Source organism: Protopterus annectens, chromosome 1.part2 (assembly GCF_019279795.1).
Source record: "Protopterus annectens isolate FY-2018-M chromosome 1.part2, PAN1.0, whole genome shotgun sequence".
Taxonomy (NCBI): Eukaryota; Metazoa; Chordata; order Ceratodontiformes; family Protopteridae; genus Protopterus; species Protopterus annectens.
In genome coordinates, this window is record NC_056727.1 from 869559661 (window position 1) to 869578823 (window position 19163).

The 19163-nt window shown below is 39.5% G+C and overlaps 1 long non-coding RNA gene across 2 annotated transcripts; it reads left to right on the forward strand.

Moving 5' to 3' along the window:
* The first annotated feature begins 1292 nt into the window (after positions 1-1292).
* Positions 1293-13915, forward strand: LOC122792481. Of its 2 annotated transcripts, none has more exons than XR_006363318.1 (3): positions 1293-1503; positions 1647-1769; positions 13669-13915. It is a non-coding gene; the product is annotated as an uncharacterized LOC122792481 (long non-coding RNA). The 2 variants fall into 2 exon arrangements; XR_006363319.1 differs by having other exon boundaries at positions 1666-1769.
* The last annotated feature ends 5248 nt before the right edge of the window (positions 13916-19163 follow it).

Sequence of the window (19163 nt, forward strand, 5' to 3'; positions counted from 1 at the left end):
TTTTTCATCAAAGCATCACATGGGAAATAATACTACATTACACCCACACAATTCGTACAGACAGATGGCCATCACTGTTCATTCGGTCTTGTGGCATTATAAAGTTAAAACCAACTACACTGCATGCTATTACAGACAACGGATCAAAAGAGAAGCGCAGTCTATCACAGGCAATGTTCATTATAGTGCGCCTCTGTACCAAATTAATTATCACTTACGCTCACACATTTTCTCACTGAAAATGTCTTGCAATGTGCTAAATGATTCAGTCCAAAATTGCCACGCAGGACTCACAATTCTAAGCTGCCTTTGTTAAATATAACACAATATTAAATGTAGCGAGTCATTAACCATATTTATGGATCTAGGACAATGGGAATGCAATCACTGGCACCTCACCATTCCTGACAGCCACACTGAACCAATCCATCACTTACCTTGACGGGGATCCCCCTCTTGTGAAGAATTAAATCCTTAACTCCACTCTTCTAGTAAAGGATATGATGGTGAAAAAGAGTAATGCGCAAATCACAAAAGCAATGCGACCAGGTAACCCAATCCTTTCTTACCCTTAAAGGGGTTCCCCCTCACCGCACATAAGCGTAGGCTTGCAAAGCCAAGTGTCTCGAGTAGCAAGCACTGAGCTACAAGTAAGTGATTTCTCCAATCTCAACTGCTCCTGCACTGCAGCTCCAGGGGTTAATCGTAAAGAGCCAATGTGTTCCTGTTACGGTGATGGGGAACGGATGAGCCGAAACTCAGGAACTGGATTTACCGGAATGCAACAGCCTCCACAGAGGAAGGAGGCATTTAGAGAGCCTTTTAGAAAAAGGGGGTATACGTAGCATGTAACGAGTCCAGCACACAAGTCAGCTTGTTTACCGTACCAGGAGTTTAGCATGCTTCTTTCATTTGGACGACTATTCTCGTAACTACAGATGGCATGACCAGAGCTTTAGTATGTGCTTAGGTGCTGCAGGTTAAGTATGCTGTCCTTGGGACGCCGCATTCTGTGGGCTGCAGATCTCCAAAGCGCATGCTGCAGTGGTACAGCTTTAGCAGCCAGTTCGGATTTATTGCAAGTTTTGCGCGCTGTTATCTTTAGCCTTTGCAAACTGTTATCTTTAGCCTTTGCAAACTGTTATCTTTAGCCTTTGCAAACTGTTTGTATCTGACCGCCACTCTACTTCTATCTCTTTCTTAAGTTGGTAATTGAAGGCTACGCCATTTGTTTCATTATTTACACAAATCTCTTCTTTCAGGTTTCACGTGGTGTGTTTGAATTCCAAGCTTTCTGCTGCAACCTATTAATGGACGGTATGTGATTAGCGACCCTTACAAGAATGCAGTAGCAGTGAGCTGCACGTATATCACATAACTGCAGTTACACGAATCACGCCAGCTTGCTGATGCATTTGTAATTTAGATTACTTACTGCTAAACAGCAGTTCCAATAATTTGCTGAACAAGGAGAGTAGCTTGTCCACAGCACATTGTAGCAAGGTAATGCATATACGTTAAAATGCATAACTGTAGTATTTCCACAAATCCACAGCTAAATGTGCATGTCAGTTATAACAATTAATTATCAAGAGCGTTACATCTTACAAAGCGTTTGTTTATTTATATTGTTCTTAACCTCATAGCTTGGTCTGATCTCCGCAGCTTGGCAAAGTGCTGAAAATGTCTCGTTCACCATCAGCAAGAGGAGGATGGAGAGTGCAGTGTTAATACAGCTGACCAAAACATTTTTAAATATAATATTACAGGTGAGTTTACTAGAATGATGGACTGGTGGAAAAGGTACGTAAAGAGACAATTTGTGGAAAAATCATGAAGATGGCATGCGAAAAAAAATGGGAACAAGCTCGCCAACAATTGATGTGGAATTGGGGGGGGGGGGGGGGTAGTTAGTAGCAGAAATGAAACACGCTGGAAATTATATAGGCAGAACACCAGTTTTCGATCTTTTTATCTGGAGAGTGAAAAGTTTCCATAATAATGAAAAGGGCTGCAAAATATTTAACACATCACTTTGTTTTATTATTATTTATTAAGTGCCTCAACTTTCAAAAACCTTCTTAAATCATCTCTCTTTTCCAAGCCTTTATGCAACTGCAGTGCACCCTCCTGAATCCTAACCCAACACAGGAGCCTACCACCCTAAGCATCTGCAGAACACTTATGTTGCTCTACAGTTGCCTTGTGTATAAATTGAATATATTGCATATATGTTCTACTATGAAAATGCCTTGCACATATATTGTACCTTTGCCATTCTATGAAACTGTTATACTTACATATATACTTGGAAATTGTATCCTTTGTACTTATTAGCTATCCTACCATATGTTATTCAACCGTCACTTCCATGTTACTCTGTAACCTAGCGTAGTTTTTTACTGTATGGAGCTTTTCTCCCCAGGACTCCACTGAAAACAGACACTAGTGGTCCAGCTGGATTATCCTGGTAAACAAATGTTAAATAAATAAATACTAAAACAAATTATTATCATTGTCTTTTTGAAAACAGCATGTGATGACACAGGCCAGTAACTACACTGTGTCACAATTAATATGGGACAAACAGGTTTACAATGCTTTGATCCACAAGTCTACCCTAAATAAAAATGGTATACATGAGGCAGGTGGCCTAATAGTAAATGAGCACTGCTGCCTTGAGATATGACTCACACTAGCTACCCAAGAAGTCACCCATCTCACTCTGAGGCCATTGCCTTGAAGGGCTGACTTACCAGTGGTAAATGCATTTTTGCCACATCTACTGCATACAAATACAATAATTCCCAAAAGAGGCTTGTTATAACTTCCAGTGTCACAGTGTCCTTTTCACTGTTATGGTAGTTCAAAGCCAGATTAGTATGACACACCCAGGGCATAAATTACAACCCAACATCTTGTGAAACCCAAGTAAAATAGCCTGTCAAAATGCTGATACCAATAGTAAAATGTATATTTTTCATCACCAGTGACAATATAAACATGATTAAGCCAACACCCATAAATTTTTGCAACTTAATATGTAAAATTCCTTACTTAAAGAAATTAGGCAGTTCTGTTTTAGAATTAAATATACAGACAGCTATGTGGGTTTTCCAGTATTAAACTCTTGAGCCACCAGATGCTGAGGAACCACATCATCGAGCCCAAATGCCAGAAATACCAACATGTGAAATCTCAAACTGTAAGTGCTTTTTTGGGAGTAGAGCAAGCCCCCTGCACCCTCATGTGATGAGCAATCTTGTTACATTCTTCAAACTTAAGTATATGAAGTCCATAGCATCATGAGCATGAAAAAGGGAGAAAGCTCCCAAAACAAAGGAATCCTTGCTAATGTGTGTATATAGACTATACAGACAGTGATTTTGTATGGAAAATACTTATCAGCACTTTGCACCATAGCATCTTATGACTTTGGGCAAATATGCTTCAGGAAGCTCAACTCTAAAACCCGCAAAACAGCTAGGATGTGTTTAGATTACACAGAGAAATATAGCAAGTTTTAAACAGATGGGATTAGAAATACCATAGTTCTGAGACTAATTCTAGTTACAGGATTACTAGGCTCTGCCAGCTGTCACCATCTAGAAAATGCATAATATCTGCAGACAAAATAAATGGAAATTAATTCACTAAAACAACAAATCAGACAACCCTTAGACATGCACTTTCAGCTAACAACTGAACTGAAAATTGTTGCTATTCTAGATCATCTAGAAAGAGAGTCAGTCCACTTGAACTTTGGAGGGATGTCTTGGAATGGCATTACAGTATTTTTATTATTTATTTATAAATTGATTAATTATTATTTGTCTAAGGACCCCTTTCAGGCACAGCCTGGTCAAAGAGATATAAAATGTAAATGCATGGATAACAATTCAGTGTACAGATCTAATACAAAGACAGGAAGTATAACAATATAATACATGGTCAAACATTCAGTGTGCAGATCTAATACAAAGATAGGAAGTATAACAATATAATACAAGGTCAAACATTCAGTGTGCAGATCTAATACAAAGACAGGAAGTATAACAATATAATACATGGTCAAACATTCAGTGTGCAGATCTAATACAAAGACAGGAAGTATAACAATGTAATACATGGTCAAACATTCAGTGTGCAGATCTAATACAAAGACAGGAAGTATAGCAATATAATACATGGTCAAACATTCAGTGTGCAGATCTAATACAAAGACAGGAAGTATAACAATATAATACATGGTCAAACATTCATTGTACAGATCTAACAGTCTGGATAATGTACATCTAGAAGAAAAAATGTCTAAATATTAAAGAAGAATAAAGGAAAGGTGCAGGAGCAAACAATATAATGACTCCAAACCCATTTACATTAATTTAATAAACCATTAAGAATACAGAAGAACAATGACATTCAACCCAAACCATTAGCAATCCTTTGAGTAAAGATTACAAATATTCATCCTGGTTTGCTGAAAGAATGACATATTTTTGCCTCTAGAATGTTCTATTTTAAATGCTTAGAGAATGTCTGTAGGTTGTTGGAGTCTCTTAACAGAGTCAGGAAGTGAGTTCCATGCAGCAGGGTCAATTATATAGATATGAATTTATTAATTTAAAGTTTTAAGTTATATATTCATTTAAATATCAGTTTATTAAAATGTATCAATTTGTGCAATCCTTTCATTCCTACAACTGGTCAAGATATTTCTACCTCCTTCTAGTATGACCAAAATCAGATATCAAATTCTAAACAGTAAATGTGGCAGTTTCCATCTATGTGAGATAATTTATTACTTGAGCAGAGGTGGTACAAATCAGAAAGCCCTGCTAATGTGAGTCTACAGGTGATTATCCACCTGCAATGCTTTCATGTTTTTCCTCTTTTTCATTCACTAAAAATTTTATATTTTCTGCATACGTTTACATTTTGATGTAGCATTATTACATATTTACTAAAGTTTTCAGATATTTTATACATTAGTTATATTGTGCATTTTGCTCCATCTTTACAGAGAAACCACATACAGCTTTCAGATAGCTTTTTTTCACATTTCCCATTCTTACTGCTTCTTTACTGGGGCAGAAATGCTACAGGCTCTTTACAGCTTCTTATATTATTCCCGCATATGTATATCGCAGGCAAGATTTGTTGAGTCAGAGGTTGAGTGGGAAGGGGATTCCTGCAGGATCGCAAGTCTTAAACTCTTGAAACCCACTGTCTTGAAGCCAGGGACCCAAGCACCATGCATCTCAGTTAGTCTACTGCTAGTTCCAGATCTTGAATATGAGGTTGGGCAAGCAGCCGTTGGGAGAGAGAACTGCTTATGCTCAAACTCGTATATGAGTTTGGACAAGCAGCTGTGAGGAGAGAGTGGGAGGGGGGTTTAGAATGGAGCAGCAGGAGGGGTTTTAGAGGAGTTTTAGTTTCATTGAACAGGAAGAAAGTTTTAGGGTTAAGGAATAATTGCAGAATTTAGGTTTAAGGAAGGGGGGTTGGAGTTTTAGGCTTAGGGAGTGACTGGGGACTCTTGGGAAGGGGGAAGTGGAGTTTGGGGTAAGGGAGTGAGGAACTGGGTTAAATGGGAGTTTTAGTGTTAGAGTTAGGGCTCTAGTGAATAAGGTCAAGTAATGGGTAGGCTATGTAGACACTGGCGATTGGGTGGTGGGAGTTTGAACACTTGCTTTTTCAAGCAAGTGACAACAAGTAGGTATATCTCTAGCTACTAGCACACAAGCACTTCTTGCAGGCCTAGTAAAAGTGCATCCCATTCAGCTACACTAGTTATACTCCCTGGTTTCCTGTCTTAGCAATTTCCCTGTATTTGCATTACAGGCTCCACTTCTGTACAGAATTGCACAGCCAGATTTATGAGAAATGGAGACAAAAGTGAATGGATTATTGGTGCCCCTATGCTCTCCTCTGCAACCAACTACATGTTCTGCAACCAACTACATGTCCACTTTAGTTGCTGCATTTCAGTTAAGTGTCTTAAAACGTCTTTAAGAACTCTTTCCAAAAGTTAAGTTCTTCTTTCCTAAAACTAGACAGGTTCCATGGAAAGGTAGAGTTTAGTATGACATGTCAGACAAGCTTAAAAAAATTAATGAAATGGATATGAATACTAGATACATGTAAGGAAGAATGAGGGAGGATCAAGCAATTTATGTTTAGAGCATAGGAAGATATGCAGGGACATAGGCTGGAATGAATATTCTGCTTTCTGAAAGTTAATTTGAGGCAGAGTGCATAAACATATATGAAAGAAGAGTGTCGTGTCATGGTATTTATTGGTTACAGTGGTATATGAACAGAGAAGAGAAGGTGTCACTTCATCCATTGTTTACAGTGCTATGTAAAGAAGGAAGAGAAGATGTCATGTCATTCACTGGTTGCAGTACTACATAAAGAAGGAAAGGCAAGTGTCATGTCATTCACTGATTTACAGTGCTATGTAAAGAAGGAAGGGACGGTGTCATTCCATTCACTGCTTACAATACTATGTAAAGAAGGAAAGGAAACCATTCATTGGTTAAAGTGCAATGTAAAGTATCATGTTATTCATTGGTTAAAGTGCAATGTAAAGTATCATGTTATTCATTGGTTATAGTGCTATGTAAATAAAGAAGGGAAGGTGTCATGCCATTCATTGGTTGCATTGCTATGTAAAGAAGGAAGGGAAGGTGTCATGACATTCATTGGTTACTTTACTATGTAAAGAAGGAAGGGAATGTGTCATGTCATTTATTGGTTATATTGCTATGTAAAATAGGAAGGGAAGGTGTCATGTCATTCATTGGTTACAGTTATATGTAAAAGGTGAATGTCATTCATTGGTTACAGTGGTATGTAGAGAAGGGAGGGGAGGTGTCATGTCATTCATTGGTTACAGTGGTATGTAGAGAAGGGAGGGGAGGTGTCATATCATTCATTGGTTACAGTTCTGTATAAAGATGGAAGGGAAGGACAACTGAAATGCAGATGAAACTCTAGTAAATAGGAGATGCAGATCTGGTAGAAAAGTGACAACAGATGGCTAAGGAGATAATTCAAAAGAGTAAACCAGAACAGTGGAGTTTGAATTAAAGGGCATGACAAAATTAAGACTGCTTAGAAGGCAGAAGTCCTAGGATACATGGAAAGCCAAACAGGTTGTGAAAGACTGGACGGGATAAATAGAGATGAAGCGGCGCTAGAATCAGAGACCAAATAGAAATGAATGAGGATGTGCAGCAACTAAAGCAAGAGTTCATGGCTAAGAAAGGCAGGATCAATGAGTTGTAGGAGGAGTTATAAGAGCTATAAGGAAAACGCATACAGGCATAGGTGGAGCAGAGTTGAGGCAGACGGGTATATAAAAGGGACACTGACATGAAAGTATTAGTGTATAAAGAAAAGGATGCAAAGAAGAGAACATGGCATGGCTAGCATAGAAACAGAAAGAAGTAAGGTTACCAAGAGTAATGACTTAGATGAATTTAGGACATTTTGTGAGGATTTGTATATGCAAAGAGAATCAAGTGGGAAGAGGTTTAAGAAATGTTCGGGACCAAATCTTGAGGAAGAAGACAGAAAAGAGATCCACAAGGTGGTGAGCATGGATGAAGTAGTAGCTGTGATGAATCATGAAAAAGTCAAAGGAGGTGGCTTAGCTGTTTTCTTAGTTGATTATTACAAGTTAGTGGGAGGACTGATAAGGCAATACTTGGTGGCTTTGCTTTATAGAATAGGGGAAGAAGCAGAAGGAAAAGTACTGCAATCCATTTGGTAAGCACAGATGGTAGTATTGTATAAGGAAAAGGGGAGAATGCAGGGCTTTGCAAACTATAGACCAGTTTCATTATGCAACAGTGATAATGAAATTATAGCTAGGATATGTACAGCTAAACTGCAGATATGATTATGGTAATTAGTTGGAAAGTCACTAGTGGGATTTGTGAAAGACAGGCCATTTATGTAGTCTGAAACTGTTGTTAAATTGCACGAGTTGTATGCTGGAAAAGATAAATGAGGCAGAGGTTGTACTCAGATATTCTGAAGGCATTTAAATCCTTAAGCTTGGTGTTTATGATGACAACACCAAAGCTGGTACTGGGAGAAGTAAGGATGTCGCAGAGTATTATAGGATCCATGTAAGATGCCAAATATTCAATACAGGGTAAGTGGAGGCTTGTCTAATGGGATGAGTCTAACCTGAAATACAAGGCAGGGATGTCATTGTCCCCCTATTTATTTATGTTGCTTGTAGAGAAATTAGCACAGTGAATAAATGGCTTGATAGAAAGTTGAGAAATGAGAGGTCAGAAAATTAGAAAAAACATGTTTTCAGATGATTGCATATTGTTATTGTAAAAGGGAGAGAGTTGTTAGTTCAGGTGCTGGAGATATTGAGGAGTTTAGAAAGGAATTGGGCTCACAGTATCATCCCAAGAAATTATTAACTATATGGACAGAAGGAGGAGGATTACAGCACATGGTGATGTTGTCATGGTCAAAAGGAGGAAACAATATATTCAACAGGGAGAGAGACTAGAAGAAAAAAGTAGAAAGTGCCCATGTTGGAACATGGCCTACATTTTTGGCTAGGCTTGTAAGGGCATCAGGGCCAATAGCCTAGTAACTTCCTATGATCCTATGTTAAGGGATGTAGTAAAGGGAATGTTAGGCAAATAGACCAGGCAGATGAATACTTTGAGTGGGATTGAGTAGCAGGAAACTGGTTGGTGTATAGGGGATTAATAAAGAGGGTAGATGCTGAGAATGAAGAAAAAAGACAGAGATGACAAAAGCAAGGTATCAGTGCAAGGATCTGTTACTGGGAGTGTATAAAACAAGGAAAGATAGGATTGATATATAGGGACTCGGGAAGAAGGACAAGGAGGAGGGAGTAAAGAGCTTTAGTAAGCGTAAGGAGATGTTGATAAAGGAAAGTTGCATAAGCGTAAGAAGACATGGATAAAGGAAAGTAGCGTAAGGAGACATGGATAAAGGAAAGTAGCATATGAGAGAGCAATGAAATGTAAATAGTAGCATGGGAAATGGGAACATTTCTAAAAAGATCAGAGCTAGTGAAAGACCAGCATAGAAGGCTGTTCAACAGTGATATAAGACCGCAAGGATATTGGGAGAAGATGATTGATAGGAGAGTGTAGAGTATTAGAGGTGTGGCAGATAAGTACACAACATTTATATATGCTACAGAATAAATGACAGGCTATATAAGGAAAAGGTAAAGGAGGGATGGATGTTTACCTGGAGTGGGCAAAGCAGAGGAGAGATGAAATGGAAGGTGAATTAATGGTCAGGTGATAGAAAGGACAAATTGTGAAGGTGTGGAAAGCCGGCAATATCAGTAGTGTTACTGAAGAAAAATAGGGATTGTGTATTCCATACATTATGACTGAGGGTAATAAGAGCCAGGCAAAAAGATTAAAGGAGAAATGTAATATATGTTGGGGAAGTAAATAGAACAAAGAAGTGGGATAGTAGGAAAAGTGAAACAAGGCATAAGTGTTATAATTTCAAGGGGATTAGGGTTGCATTTGATAGGAAGTGAGGGTAATAATACAATTGCATTTTATAAGGCAGGAATTGTTACATGAAGAAATTGCAGTGCATTAAAAATAATGTAAATTATTGTTATATTGATGAAAATAATAGACTAATATAAGATGGATGGGTCGAGCCAGTGTACCTAGATGTGAAATATATGATTTCAATAAAACAGAAAGAGAAAAAATTATTTCCAAAAAAACTGTCCCCCTTTCTTTTAAGTTTTAATCCAACACTAAGAACATCCTATTTGAAGTAAGTCATGTTTAAGAATGTTTACATTTGTTTAATGCCTGAAGTTGTTTCTGTTTGGCTTTCTGTTGAATCATATATGTTCTTTCATGTACTTTTCATTTGTTTTATCATATTACATTGTGTAGACAAGGAAAAGTAGCTGATCTTAAGCATGAATTACCACAAGAAAAATTAGGTCAGTAATTCAGAGAAACTGAAGATAACTAAAAGCAGCTTATTGTATACACGGTGATGAGAGAATTATGAAATTGGTAACAAAAATTAAGAAAGTATGGATAAAGACAAAATGACATTTTTATTATATTAAAAATACAAACATTTTGAGTATGTACTTTTCCTCAGTCTGCCTACAAATTGCGCAATACTGACCTTCAAGCAGAACTAAACTACAATTAATTGCATAAGCTGTTGATGTTTTAATTTAAGGAATGATACCAGTCTGAACTTAGTATACAAACTAGGTAAACTTATAAGTAAGGGCATGGCATCTACGTCCAAAGAGGCCATTATTCCACTGTTCTCTGCCTTTATCAGATCCATCATAGAGTACAATGCTCCCTTGGTATGTACCTGACTAGGCATATGCAGCAGCTAGAGTGACCTCAGAGGCTCCTTACAAAAAGAATACAAGGTGTAACAAACCTGCCTTATGCAGAGTGGCTTAAAGTCCTTTCCCTTTGCTCAGTATCCTATAAATTGCTGAGGAGTGTGCTATGCCTGGCTTACAAGGCATCTGCAAACCACATACGTATGCATCTCCTACATATTCATAAGTCAAAGAGTGCTAGAAAAATACAAGGTCCACAGACCTGAATTTTATCTGTGACTTGTGTCCCAGAGACCACCATCTTGTGGAACAGGCTTCCAATCCATGTAAAGCTGAGTTTGTCTATTACCCAGTTTAAATGCAACCTAAACCAATGGATGGGGAATAGGAAGTTTACACTGGGCCTGGTACCCATGTCCCTTATGAACAGAGGTAGCTTATAAATGTCTGGCCCTCAGTGTCCTATTTGGATGCAGGACATCATTATTCTTTGTTCAGGAAAACGTTGCTAGGCTTAAAAAGTCCCCCTGGGTCATTAGCCTAGTAACAATCTATGAATTAATGAATCTATGAACTTTCAGCATGGAAATAGGGTTTAGTATAATATTTAAAGTTTTTACCTTGCAGATGCAAAGTGCAGGGTTTAATTCTGACCTCTGGTTAGTGACTAAGCTTGTAATAACTTGCAGACTGATAGCCTAGTATTTGCATATGAAACTCTTAATTAGCATTAGCTGTAAGCAGAGAAGCCAAACGTTTCACCTCTTGATCTGTTTAGTGCTGATTAAAGACATGATTCACTAAAGCTATTAGTCCTCGTCTGTTCAATGAGGAGACAATTTCATACTTACAATGGCATCCAAAAGTGGGTTTTCACCCTATTATGTGTACCTGATAAAAGTTGAACATCTCCTTGTCATGTATAACTATTTTTCATGTTCTATAACTTCGGCATCTGTCTGCTGGCCCTCCCTTGAGTGTCTCTTTTTCTGCGTGATGCATAACTACAGGTTCAGTAGAATGAACTTTGACTATATTCAAGGCAGCTATAAGCTCATCTTTGGTCAGACAAATGTATAGGTCACGTGTGTCACTGATATTATGATATAATCCAGTGTTCATTTTGCTTGTTCTTTACTCTTCTGCAAAACATATAAAATAAATGTTGTGCAACGTGTGCGGCTGGAAAGGTACACACACATTTTGGTGAGCAAGTTGTTTACAGGCTATGTAAATCCAGTTTGCAGTACAAATGCCACTGACCATCAATTAACATAATGTTAAAGGCCTATGATATGCTACCAATTAATATATGAGGGACAAAGGCAAATTTCAAATATCACCACTGCTCCAAACTAAAACAAAATGGCATGCATGTGGTATTTGCTCTTAAGTGTTTATAGCAAATGAGGACTGCTCATTTCCGATATGACCTACACCAGCCACATCCAAACACAATTCACAACAGACAACCACAGAGAAGTCCAGTGCCCTGCAGTGGTAATTAACCACCAGTAACTGTATATTGACTGCATCTATTGCATTTAAACTCGTGTGTACATACACATGCATGTGCGCACATCCACGCACACACACACACTTCCAGAAGAGGTTTACAATAACTTTCAGGGCCTCAAACCCATTCTTGCTCCTACAGAAGTTCATTGTCACCAGCCAGATCAGTTTGTCGTAGACATGACACAATAACTCTACCACTCTTAAAAATCTAATATCTTATGGTAGCAAAGCTAAGACACATCTCTTTTTGAAAGGCAGATGTTGATAGGACAATTCAGTACTTCAGAGCAATCACACATGTATTCCTTAATCAATCATCAGCCACAAGATTTGAAAATTGAATAAATACAATTTTGTAGTTAAAGAAATTGGGCAATACAGTGTAAGAATTAAATATCTAAAATGGCACTTGATTTCACAGAGGCAGATATAAAATATAACTTAAACACATACACGGTATTAGAAAAACAAACTGACTAGCTTGTTCTGATATTAGCTCTAGCTTTATATAGGAATGTATTTACTTCTACCTTGGCAAAACAGGCAATGGAAATGGAAATAAAGTAATTGATGCAGGGTAGCAGACATTCCCGTGGCACATACTTCAAAGTGCCAGCTGAAATGAAGATGGGTGATAGACTGGATTCAGTATAAAGAAAGTCAATCTACCTGAATGCTAGAGGACAGTCTAGCAACAAATAACCGGAAATATGATGTCAACACAGATTCTTTACCAACAGTCTCCTTCCTGTATTAGGTCAAGAAGTTCCTGATTTCCTTCTGTATGATAAAATTCAAATTTCAAACAATAGATCTTCTGGAATGTTCCAGCAGTAATTTGGTAGAAGGCAGCAGGTAAGAAAGACACATCCTCAGCGTGAGAGTGCTCCAACTGCAATAGTTTCAACTTAAAGCTGTTCAGCAGTCTTACCTTACAGTATGTGTGTATAAAATTTTTTTGCATTTGATATTTTTTGCATCTTCATACTAAACAATTACATTTTTTTACAGTTTTCATGTACTTTTTCACATTATTTATAGCATATATTTTGAGGCTGCATACACTTGTTTCACATTTGTAATCGTATCCCCACTGGGAAAAAAAAAACAGACTTTATGCTGTTTGTCATGGTAACATTAGCATTTGTAAGACTTAATGGCTGAAGTATATCATTTCTGACTATAAGCAATAAAGAATATCGCATTTATGAAAGGTGCCATAATTCATAAATATATGATAGTGTAGAATTGCTGAATTTTTATTTTAGCAGAGTGTTCAGAAATGTCGGGGTGCATTTGCATTTTATTGAACATGCTTGACAGAATGCAGTACCTAGCTACTTGGAAGAGAATTGATGGAAAAGTAACGTATTAGAGTTGTTGAAGTAAATGTGGCAACAAAAAAATGCCAGTAATCACAGGCAGATGTCAAAGTGGTGTTCAGCACTTAAAGATACCATTAAGAAACCAGGAAGTTTGGGACAGCACAAGTTTTTTCTTTATACCTGTGGGCATAATCTGCATAGCAACTGTTATTTGAAGTATTTGGTGGTAGCATTGTTACAATTTCTGATGTCCAAAATATGAATTTTTACAGAATACAGTGATTTTACATGGCAAACCCAACTTATTTTCATTGAATTTTTTTATTTCTCCATACTGAAAAAATGTTTCATATCATATTACATTATTTTACTTAAAAATTCATATTTTTATAAAACTTAGAAGTCATTAGAAGATATTTTTGTCTTAATGTTTATTTTACTATGTTCATGTTTTTTTCACAGGCACAGCTATCCAAATAGGAACTGTCTTGCAACATGGGTGGCAGGCGGTAGTGCTGCTTTGAGGAGCACTGACACTAAATCAAGGAGTATAGTATAAAGGCATACTTCAGAGCCACAGAAAAGTAACCATTCAGAAAAAGAAGAACTAGAAATGGACATATAGTGAGGCTGGAAGAGAATATTTTAACATGTCACATACATGCTTCTTTGGAAATGTAGATCATCTGTAATAAATTTAAGGCAGAAACAAGTAGCAGTGAATATGAAATGATGAGGGATGTTAGATACATAGGAACGAATTTGTATTCGCACAAATTTGGAAATGCAATAACTTGAAGAAGAAGCCTTAATGCCATTATAAATAAATGCCATTATCTAAGTATGAAAGTTTTGGCCATATCCAATAAAGCCTACATGGTCCATTTACAGTGTGTGGGCATCATCTCTACATGGTGTGTAGAGCTACACTGAGCTGCACAAACAAAGTAAACACTGCGGCATGCAAATTACAGAATTCGCAGCTGAATTGTATGCTAATTAACCAACCCAAGATGGAGGAGCTATTCAACAAGTTATAAAGCAACAGTGTACACTTAGTGCTGGTTTTCCCTGCAAATTCTAAAACCTATTAGAATAGAGCCATAGAAAGGAGCCTACACAAAAACAATGTTAGGGGCTGCTGCTGCTTTAATTCATGTGTTTGTACAACAGGGTAAAATCTATGCTGGTTCTGCTGCTGCTAATAGACCAAAGCCGAGAAGGAGAAGAGTTTTCACATCCCACTTAATTTATCGTAAGCTACATGAGGTGGAAATTGTAGTGTGCTATAGGGTAGATAGAGACACACTACAGGAACTCTCCAACTTCTGTCATCCTCAACTCACAGCCAGGCCAAATCAAGGGGAACCCATACCAGTGGAGACAAAGGTATGTGTAGCACTTAGAATTTTAGCTGCAGGTACATTTCAGAGACTAACAGGGGACATGATGGGGGTGTTACAGGCATCAGCATCCGGGATCCTCCATCAGTTCCTGAATGCTATGTTCCAGCATGTGAGTGACACATATATTTTTCCCATACTCCTGAGAATAGGGCCAGAAATATGCAGGAGTTCTACCCTGTAGCACACTATCCTGATGTTCTGTGTGCCGTAGTTTGCAGACATATAGAAATTAAGATACCACCCAGAGAACAGAGGAGATTCCACATAAATAGAAAAGGCTTCCACTCTATTGACCGCTAAGCTGTGTGTAATGCCAACATCGTGTGCTGGCAACCCATGAAGTTACCACAACTTACATATCAGGCACACCTCCCAGCTGTATTAGATGTTCACTAGGGGGGATATCTCACAGGGTCATTTACTGGGGGATACAGGTTATGCACTGGAACCATGGCTGATGACCCCCATCAGAAATGCACACACCTGCTGAAGAATGCCATAATGGTGCACACACTCAAACCAGAAATATCATAGAGTGTGTGTTTAGGCTGCTGAAGTCGTAGTTCCAGTTGCTAGATACATCTGGGGGAGCCCTGCAGTACAATTCATGTACATGTACTGAAATATTCACAGTATATGACATGCTACACAACATCTTCCTGATAAAACAGCTTCAGCAGGGTCAACAAGGAAAGGGGCACACATGAAGGGTGCATTTTACTCAGTTATTGCTGTGAGGAAGGCTGTGAACTGTGGTGGTATTATGGCCTGTAATGTGGATGCCCTTCCCATATTCAGTAGTTGTGTTACATACAAGGGAGTAGTCAGCACTGTGGCCGCATGCTGGTGGACGTTCCACGTGCCATCTACCCCAGCACACAGGTTACATGCCTATTGGTCTGGTTATAGGATGTGATGTCTACATTATACTTGGGTTGTGAGTTTCTTTTTGTGACATAAAAAATCCCCCATCTTTTCAGGTCATTGCAGGTGTTGTCACGACTGTGGCAGCAACCTTTGGTATGCGCTGATACTGTCTGTATTATACTAATATCACAGTTGCAGTCAATGATTACTAACAATCTGTATTCCTTCTGACAGCAGTTTGGACACAGGATGTGTATGTCATTTGTGATGTATGTGAGTTAAATAATGGACAGGAAAGGTCTAGCAGATAGCTCTGATATATGGACCTAATCACTGGACCTGAGATATAGTTCACTTCACACATTTCAACATATTTAGATACCACATAAGTGATACAATGATCTCCCCACTTGGTGATATAGGATTTGATGGCCATATCTGACAGTTTTGAGTGAATACCTCAGTGTGGATTTATGTCAAATGCCTTGGGCTTTTCGAAAGGATAATAGTGTTGTCATCATGCATGCCTTTGATGACCTCTTTGAGGGCACTTAACAGAAGTAACAAACACAATGTAGCATTAACAACACACACAACTATGTTGCACACAGCCAGGTTATTAGTACTGTCCATTTATAAAAGGTTCATGATGACGTGTTGGTCCACCTCACAGAAGAAGAGAGTCAGCATGTGTCTAGATATGCATGCATTTGCTGCTGTTCCCCCCAACTCAATGGATGCATGTTGATGTATACCCTTCTACAGGAACATAGTCTGTGTGGCAGGTGCATTGAAGTATTTATTCAACAGTGTCAGGAAGGTGTATGTGCTGAGTCACACAATATGTGATCTGTGATGTTTAGGTTTAGACATTGTCCCCCATGTAGGTATCATTGAGGAAACTTTCTCATTTGAGGATTAACCCTTACATCACTAGATGATTAACCAATTGGCTCACTGACAGAACACATACTGTGAAAGCTGGTGAATCAACCTGTACCAGTAGAGCTATAATTACTGGCATACCCCAGGGGTCTTTGCTTGGCCATTTTCTGTTTGGAATCTATTTCTCAACAGTTCAGGCTAAAGTATATGACCTTTGGCTTACCACATGTGTAGATTCTTGCATACTGGGTGCAATCATTGAGTCCACCTATGATGATATACTACAGGAGGGGCTAACACAGACAAATGATTGGTGGCAAAGCCACACTGTCTGCAAATAAATGCAAAAATGTGTCTTTATTTTGTCCTTATGCACAGTGAAATTCCCTGCTAATTACAGCATTGACAGCAGTCCTGCTATGCTGAAACACAGTGATGCAAACACTAGGAATGCACACATAAATAGCAATCTGAACTTTGACCACCAATTAGGCTCAGCACAGCATGTGTATTGGATTCAGCACAGCAGTGCATTATACTCAGTACTGCACATGTATTGGGCTTAGCACAGCACTGTACTGGGCTCAGCATGCCACATGTAATCATCTCAGCAGAGCATTGCCTTGGACTCAGCACAGCACAACTCTGGGATCAGTACAACAGTGCATTGGGCCCAGCACAGCACATGTATTGGGATCAGCACAGCACTGCATTAGGCTCAACACATCATGCCTATTGGGCTAGGCAAAGCACAGTACTGGAGTCAGCACATTGCATGCATTGGACTTTCAACAGCACTGCATCAGAGGCAGCACAGTACATGCATTAGGCTCCACACAGCACTGCATTGTGTTCAGCACAGCACATGTATTGGGCTCAGCAGCACACTGCATAGCATTCAGCAAAGCACATGTATTTGGATCAGCATAGCATGTGTTTTGGACTCGTCATTGCACTGCATTAGACTCGGCTCAACACTGGACTGGGCTCAGCACAGCAATGTATTGTGCTCAGCACTGAGCATAGCACTGCATTGGGCACAGGACAGCACATGTATTGGGCTCAGCACAGCATGTGCATTGCATTAAGCACAGTACTGTTTTGGGCTCAGAACTGCACAAATATAGGGATCAGCACAATACTGCTTGGTACTCAGCACATCACTGCATTGTGCTCAGCAGAACACATGTAATGGGCTCAGCAGAGCATTGCCTTGGACTCAGCACAGTACATGTTTTGAGCAGAGCACAGCACTGTATTGGACTCAGCAAAACAAATATATTGTGCTCAGTACAGCACTGCACTGGGCAGAGGACCGCATGTGTATTGCACTCAACACAGCATGTGTATTGCAATAAGCACAGCACTGCATTGGGCTCAGCACAGCATGTGTACTGGACTCAGCACAGCACTGCTTTGTGTTCAGCACTGCACAAGTATAGGGATCAGCACAGCACTGCATTGCACTCAGCACAGCATATGTATTAGACTCAGCACAGCATGTTAGCTGGGCTAAGCACAGCACATGTATTTGGCTTAGCACAGCACTGCATTGGCTCAGCAGAGCATTGCCTTGGACTCAGTACAGCACATGTACTGAGCTCAACATAGCACTGCAGTGGGCTCAGCACAGAACATGTATTGTGCTTAGCAGAGTATTGCATTGGACTCAACACAGCACTGCACTGGACTCAGCACAGCACATGTATTGGGGTCAGCATGGCATGCTTATTGAGCTAAGCACAGCACTGAATTGGACTCAGAACAGCACATGCATTGGACCACACAGCACTGCATTGGGCTCAGCACAGCATATGTACTGGGTTCAGCACAGCAATGGATTGGGGTCAGCACAGCATGTGTTTTGGGCTCAGCAAAGCACTGCATTGCACTCAGCATAGCATGTGCATTTGGCTCAGCATAGCACATGTTTTAGACTCAGCACAGTACTGCACTGGGCTCAGCTTAGCATGACTATTAGAATCAACACAGTACTGCACTGGACTCAGCACAGCATTGCACTGGGCTCAGAACAGCATGTGTCCTGGGCTCAGCACAGCATGTGTATTGTGGTAAGCACAGCACTGCATTGGACTCAGCACTGCAAGGGTATTGAGCTCAGGACAGCACTGCTCTGGGCTCAACACAGTGGATGTGTAGGGATAAGCACAGCACCGCATTGCACTCAGCACAACAATGCATTGGGCTCAGGATTGCACATGTAATGTGCTCAGCAGAGCATTGCCTTGGTCTAAGCACAGCACATGTATTGAGTGTAGTACAACACTGCATTGAGTTCAGGACAGAACATGTATTGTACTCAGCAGAGTATTACATTTGACTCAACACAACACTCCACTGGGCTCAACACAACATTCCACTGGGCTCAGCACAACACATGTATTGGGCTAAGCAGAGCATGCTTATTGGGCTAAGCACAACACTGCATTGTACTCAGCACAGCACATGTTTGGACTTGACAAAGCTAGGGCATTGTACTTAGCACAGCACTGCATTGCATTCAGCACAGCACATGTATAGTGCTCAGTAGAGCACTGCATTGCACTCAGCACTGCATGTGTATTTAGCTAATCATTGCACAGGTTTTGGACTCAGCATTAGACTCAGGACAGCACTGACTGGGCGCAGCACTGCACTGGGCTCAGCACAGGACAATGTATGTACTGGGATGAGAACAGCACTAGACTGTACTCAGCACACCACATGTATTGAACTCAGCATAGCACTGTATCTTGTTTCTAGTTTGCCCACTATACTTCTCTTGCAGCTTACCTATCA